Consider the following 7414-nt stretch of genomic DNA (forward strand, 5'->3'; position numbering starts at 1 on the left):
GTCATGTTAGGGGAGGAGGGGCTCCCAGATGGGGCCCCCAAGCTAACCCAACACCCCTTCACTCTTGAGAAATGGGTGAGGTGAGATGAGGGGTTGGTTAATGAGATGTGTTTTGAATGGAGGCCATTGGACACAGTGGGATACAGTGGAATAGCCACTGCACAGGAAGCAGCAGCCTATCCCCCTATTTCTACATGCTGTGTGACTTTAAGCAAGTCCCAGTTGGTTTCCAGGGCTCAGGATACCCATATATAAGCACATAAGTCCAAACTGGCACTTCATGAAGGCCTGTACAGCTGGAAGGAAGGGGATCAGCAGAGGCCTGAGGGACACTTAGGCTCCACCATGTTGGTATGTAGGCTCCAGGCTCTCTCCTTCCCCCTCCCCAACCCCCACAAGGCAGAAGGGATATGGTACAACTTCCCTCTAGAGATAGCTACCCCCCAGTTCTACTTCCAGATCAAAAGTTGGCCTCTTACCTGCCCATCATATGGCATGCTTCTAATCTTCATCTAAGACTTCACACTAAAACCCTTGCTAAAACCCCAATTTATTATGGCATATTTACACACATACACACACACGCACATACCCCAAAACCTAATTCCCCATTCTTTGATGGTCCCTTTCCCCATGATCAGATCCCCATTCCATACTCTGGCATCTGGGAAACCCCACCAATGGGCACCAAACATCTTAGAGTCATACAATTTCAACCAGAAAATACCCAGTCACCTCACTTAGCCTGCTTGCCAGCAACACCCCTCCTATTCCTCATTTTGCTTATACCATTACTCTTTGCCTTGCCAAACCCCTCTACTTTCTGGAAGCTTTCCAGGATGATCCCCCTGCATACAGAGATCTCCTATCTCACCATGTTTTGCCTCTAAGCTCACGAGCCAGCATCCAAAAGTATGTGTGGTCTGGGGTCTGGACAGTCCAGATCCTGTGCTTGCTATTGAAGAGATATATCATGATTTTTGTTCTTACAGTTTCAACCCATCCCCCTTTTCATCCTCATTAGGCATACTCAACAAATACCTGAACCTTGAGTATCATTTCTCTAATCACTTTCATATGGATCAGGACAAGTACAAGTTGCAGTGGTAAAGGTCTTCTTGAAAGCTCTACAAAGAAAGCAAGTCCTTCTGGAGCATTTCTTAACTGCTTTGCATTGCTAAGCTTTGATGGGGTTGTGGCAGAGTTCCGGGTTGTATTTACCCCTCTGAGGGGTTATGAGACAACTCAACACATCCATGTTATCAGAGACAAAGTAGAGGCAGAGAAACTTAATTATAGTCTGCCTACTATTATAATTTAGGCCCCAAAATGCCCAAGGGACTCAGGCAGCTTGGAAGAGAACTCTGAGAAAGAAGTCATCATGGATTGCAAGGGACAGGCAGGAAAGGCATTGAGAAGGCCCCAGAGCTAAAGCCAGAGAGGAAAGAGAACTTGGACATGTAGGGTGAGTGAGTTTGGGTATGGGGAAGGGAGTAAAATAGGTTGCATATGTTAGGAGGCTGTTGGTTGGAGGCAGGGCTGAAGGCTGGTCCAGCCCTGGGCTGAAGATGCCCAACTGCAAGTTAGGGGGGTTTGTGTTGACACTGGTCAAGGTGGGAGGAGATGAGAGTAGTATGGTATCTGCAGTAATTGCAGGTGTCACAAAAGTCCCCAGCTGGCCTTCTTCCCAAATGAGGGATTTACTGGGTCTCATTGTCTCCTCTCAAATGGTTCTCCACCCTCAGAAGTTGGTCAAAAGTCCATTAAGAGCCTGCTAAGCTCCTGGGTTGCTCCCTCTCTCCTGCTTCTCAGGAAGGCCTAGAGTCCATTGCCAGAGGCACACCACCTGCAATGACTGGGCAGTGAAAGAATGAACGAAGGAAGGTGCACTGGGGTGGGCTCTGCTGGAATCACCAGGTGTGGGGTGGGGATTCCAAAAGCTCAGTGCCCTCCACCTGCCTATACCCACACAGATACAGCAGGCAGCTGCAGAGGGAGGCTTTTTTGTGTGCGGGACAAGACTCACCTTAACCCTGCAGCCCAGGCCAAGAAGAGCCTGGCCAAAAGGAGGCCAGCTCTGTGTGTCCAGTACAGCTGCCAACTGAGGAGCCTGGTCTGTGGTTGCGTGGCAGGCATAGCCGCTCCCTCATGGCCAGGGAGCCTAGGCAAAGTCAGGCAGTTACCAATGTCAGAAATGTCTGCAGCAGACAATGACAGCGGCCTGGCGGGCACAGTATTTGAAGTAACTGTGAAGTTGGAAGGTTTGGTGTTTTCCCTACTACAATAATTGCTTGCTCAGCCTCTGACACAGAAACCCCTTCCCAGCATCGTGCTTATCGTTATTTTTGAACAGGAGAGGCTGGAGAGAAAAATTGAGGCCAGTGCCTACCCCTCCCCCCCGCAAACCCCCAGTCCCAGGGGGAAAGGAGGCTCGGCCAGGGAGGAGACAAAGGGGCCTTGCAGTTCTAACCCAAGGACTACCTTGAGCTGCAGCTGTATCCCCAGGTCCAGCAAGAGCCTGATTGCCAGTCTACTGGTCCGCCTGTCCCCAGGGGCGGGCGCCAGATGTGCCTGGAGGCCCAAGGGCAGGGGGCACAGCTAGTTGGGGTCACGAGGCCGAGCTTCCGAAGGGAAGTGGTCAGCTTACAGGCCAAACTGAGATCCCCCAGAGAGGAGGCAAACAATGTAGATACCCCAATCGGACCTAAACCAGCGCGTTGGCTGGGTCCACAGAGGGAAGAGGGAGGAGATGCGCAGAGAAGGAAGGGGAGGGGCAGCAGCCGGGCTGCTGGAATGAGCGATTCCAGCTAATGTGCTGCAACAAAGCTGCAGAGCTCCGGGCCTACAAAAGCACCTCTGGGGGTGCTGGCTGGCGGCTACCCTCCAGGAACTTGCAAGGCAGCACGTGCGGGCCTCCTCCCCGTCTCCCAGAGACAGGGCCGAGGCTAGCCCGCCCGCCTGCCCGCCCTCTTCCCTCACCCCCACCCCCCGCCTTGGTGGCCCACGTCCAAGGGACTTTGTTCTGGCCCTCACCGGACAGTCCTCAAAGCGGATTCCAAAGGGGAGCAGAGAGCGGCCTGGATGCCTACCGGCCCAGCCCTAGAGCTCCTCTCTGGGCGGCCAGACCTGAGCACGCGGAACTGCACCACACCGCAGGCTGGCGGAGCCTCCTGGCTACCCCCAACGCTTACCCAGCCGGGTTCGTTTTCCAACCCGATTATTATCTGCTGCGCCGCCCTGGCCCCGGCTGTATCCTCGGCTGCCGTGGCTGAGAAGGCGGCCACCGCTGCTTCTGCCGCCGCTGTGGCTCCAGTCACCTCCTGCGCTGGCTCCCCTTCCCCAGACTCAGGGCTGCTTTCCATGCCCCCTCCCCCGCAACTCCACAGCCACAGGGTGGAGCGTCCGCGCCCTGATTGGCAGGCATGTGGCCCAATGGCCAATGTGGGAAGGCGTGCCTTGACCCGCCCACTGTTTTCCTCCCCACCTTTCTCTTTAAATGCAAATAAACCTGAGTATGGTGTTGGCAAAGGACTAGGAGGGTGCAGAACCCCTCGCTGGGACTCCTCACTCCCTCCCCAAGCCAGTGGAGTGGCTGCTTGGGGACACCCAGAGCTCCTGGTGCCAATTCAGCCCCAAAAGGGCTTGCTGGAACCCTGGAGCTCAGTTTCGGTTTTGTATGAGTCTCATTTCTGTGGTCGCAGTGCAATCCTTCTGTGGTGCCCTGGCTGCCACCAGGCAATTTATTCCAAAGCAAGAGACAGGCCGAGAGAGGCAGGTCAGAGTGGCTGGGGAGAGCCAGGGGGAACTGCAGAGCCCTTTGGAACCTCGCCAAGCCCAACCTTAAGGCGTGGAGAAGGCGCCGCAGCCCAGGCTTCCAGGCCTCTGAGAGGAGGGACTCACCTGCCAGGAAAGCCAATTGCAGTGCCTGCGCCCCAGCTTCATCTGCCTCTTCGGCACACCAGGGCCTTTAGGGACCATTCTAGGCCAACTTCCACCCTTTTACAAAGGGCATGCTGCTGCCCAAAGTTGGGGAGGTGCATTCCCAAGGTCACCCAGTGCACCAGCGACAGGGCAGACTTGGAATTCAAAACTCAGGGCCCCTGCTGTCCAAGGCTGCTTTCATTTTTCTTTTCTGGAAAGATCTGTTTTCACAGTTTGACCCTCATCTAAATTTCCCACCTTTCACAGAACTGGAGGGGATTCCCAAGGTCTACAGAGGCCCCCTCAACCTTTTAATGGTAAGCCAGGCTTTGTACAGTTTCCTGTCCCTGAAAAGTCTAGATATTGAGAACAAAAAAAAAAAAAGAAAATCTGTGTGAGCCCAGACTGGAGGTCTCAAGGCTGAGGGCAGACTGAGGAGGCCTGTACTAGTCTTGCCAGCTGCAGTGTCTGGAATGTGGCAGGGGGCCAGCCTGAGCTTGGGTCTCTAAGTAGTTTGAGGGCATTATGTGGCATTAGTGGCTGCCAGGGCCAGGTGAGCTGAGGCAACAAAGAATCCAGTCATACTACTAGTTCAAGAATATCCAGAAAGCCCAGCCCTAAAACTCTGTGAATGTCTTCAAACAGACGTTGGGGAGGACATGCAGGGGATTAGATGGCCTGCCATTTTTGCATTGTAGGAGGAGTGTTCTCTGCTTCTCTACTGGATCCTTTCTGCCTTAAAAAGATTCAGCTGCTACACTGGGAAGAGGAAGATTGCTGTCTCTGTATGTGTGGTGCACAGGAACTGACATTGCTGCTAGAGCTGGGATCTGGCTCCAGCTCTGCCTTAGACTTGAAGTATGACCTTGACCAGTCTATTTTATTCTCTGTGCCAGTCCATCACTCCATCTCCACAAGAAGAGGGTGAGACTTGTCAAGCTCCTTGATCTCTTCCAGCTCTGACAATTCAACTCAATTCTTTCTATAATATTCTGTAATGTTCTATGACAGTGGTCGGCAAACTGCGGCTCGCGAGCCGCGGTTTGCCGCTCTGTTGACTAATGAGTTTGCCGACCACTGGGATAGGGGCTTAATCACAAGGAACAACAACAGCCTGTAATTATTGGAATCAAGAGTCTAGGTCAGTAGTCGACAAACTCATTAGTCAACAGAGTGGCAAACCACAGCTCACGAGCCGCATGTGGCTCGTGAGCCGCAGTTTGCCAACCACTGTTCGATGACCTTCATGACATTCGTTACATCTCCAACAAAAATAAGCAATTTGAACATCAAACCTTCTAGTCCAAAGTCTAAATAAATGACAGGGAGGAGGGAGCTGCCACTGGATGGCTCATTATGGGACTTTTTTTGGCAAGTACTTTCTTCATAGCCTGAGTTTCCCCGTTGATTGGCTGAACTATATTATTTCCTGGAGCTGTGGTTTCTTGCTTTGCAGAGTCCTGATTCTCAACTGTTGAACTTAATTTGGAGGTGTCTTTTTTCCAGTGCCTCCTTTATAGGCTTCCTCACTGCCTTGTGCCTCTGGTTGCTTTCAACCTGTTCACAATTCACCCAGAACCTTGATTCATGAAATAGGCCAAAGATTACAATTTGGAGAAGACGGTTTCCAAATCTTAAGCCCAGGGAAACACAGGTCCAGGATAGTGTCAGGGAGAGAGATGTGCTAGATGGGTTTAAAATAATCCTGAGGTGAGGGGGCACTGTTGCACTGCTCTTGTCACAGGGGCTAGTCCTCTATGTCCTCTGCTCAGCTGCTAAACATTCCGCCACACCAGTCAGCTTTGGGACTGACAGATATTAAACATTGGGTTGGGCCTAAAAGAAATAATAGGCTTCAGGAAAATGAGAGTAGTCTTTGACATGCTAAAGAGGTCTACCAACTGGTCCTGATATTTCTAAGTCTTGGGAGAAGATTATGTATGTACACATTGTTGTGGAATTGGCACAAAAGAAGAAACAGTTGAGCACTCAGAGGTATCAGAAAAGATGCCTTTAATCAAAGCAGTGCTGCTGGCTCAGGAGATTCAAAGACCCAAAGCCTGAATGGCTAATACAATAAGATTGCTCCTTATATATTCCTGAGTTTCTTTGTTTCCTAACTACTAGTCTTCTGTGGTAGGTTTTCACAGCTCCTCCTGAGTCAGTTAGAATGGGGAAGTTAGATTGTATCTAAATGCCTAACCTGAATGGCACCAGTGACCTCCCTCTAGCTAAGCTGTTAACATCCTTGGTTTATGGCCCTTGTAAATTGGGAGTATTTAGGTAAATAGGTCTTGCAAGACCAGACAATTAAGGAAGGGGCAGCGACTTGATTATAGGCTAACAAGAATGTGCATTAGGATACTGATTAACTAGGTACAGAGTCAGGCTGCTAGCCCCCTACATTCTTTCACAATGTAAAGGGGGACAGGATGTGGGAGGGAGTGGCACAGCACCTTGTTTGTATCGCCCACTCCTCCCCAGGGACAATATAAGGTAAATCCAATTGTGGGCATAAACTTGTACCTCTAAATGCCTTCTTGAAGAGGGAGCTCTACGGGCCCCCATTCCACATGCTGACTGACACATGATCAACTTCTTTGGTCACTGCTGGTGGGGAACAAGAATATTTTCATAAGTTTTTTTCACCTACAAAATGGAGATAATCCCTCTGCTGCCCAGCATCTTGTGACTGCACTAAAAAGCCCATGAGAACAGACATACAGGATATCTGGAGGCAACTTCATAAACTCAAGTAGACAGACTGATCAACTTGACTACAATTCTCATTTCTTCACCAAAGATTCTATGGGCACCTCCTCTTTGCCAGGCCTGGTGATAGGCATTGGGAAGAGGGGATACAGTGCATCCTAGCATCCTAGCATCCTAGGAGAAGGGTGGCTCTGAGTATGGAGTTGTGAAATGAACTGAAAACCAGACTAGAAGACTGACAAAAGTGATCTAGAACATTGTGGATTAAGTGATTCCTTCTCCCCAGTTCGTGAGGGGCATCAGACTAAAGTTCCCTGGAGGATGGCTTTGGTGATTATGTCAAGTCAGAGAAGTAGAGGAAGGATTCCTGCTCAATCCAAAGCCCATCGGTGTGAGAGGGTATGGCAGTTTGGCAAGACATAGGATTTTGGACCCTTGGGGCTGAGTATTTGTATAGGGAGAGAGGAAGAGCTGGAAATAATGGTAAAAAGATAGGCCTGGGGCCAAAGTGTAAACGACAATGACTGTCCAGCTAAATTGAGGCTCAGGTAGCTGTTTGTCTTTCCCAGGAAAGTAAGCAGTATGTGTAATGGCTCTGCTATCAGACTGCCTGGGCTGGGATGATGGCCCCACCACTTAGGAATGGTGTGAAGTGGGCAGGTTATTTCACCTCTCTCGGTTCCATTTTCTCTTCTGAAAAATGGAATAAGTAATAGTATCCATGTCACAGAGTTGTGATGAGAATTAAATGAATATTCCATGTGAGTGTTGGGCACAGAAC

This window comes from Eptesicus fuscus, chromosome 1 (genome assembly GCF_027574615.1).
Source record: "Eptesicus fuscus isolate TK198812 chromosome 1, DD_ASM_mEF_20220401, whole genome shotgun sequence".
In the NCBI taxonomy this organism is placed as follows: domain Eukaryota; kingdom Metazoa; phylum Chordata; class Mammalia; order Chiroptera; family Vespertilionidae; genus Eptesicus; species Eptesicus fuscus.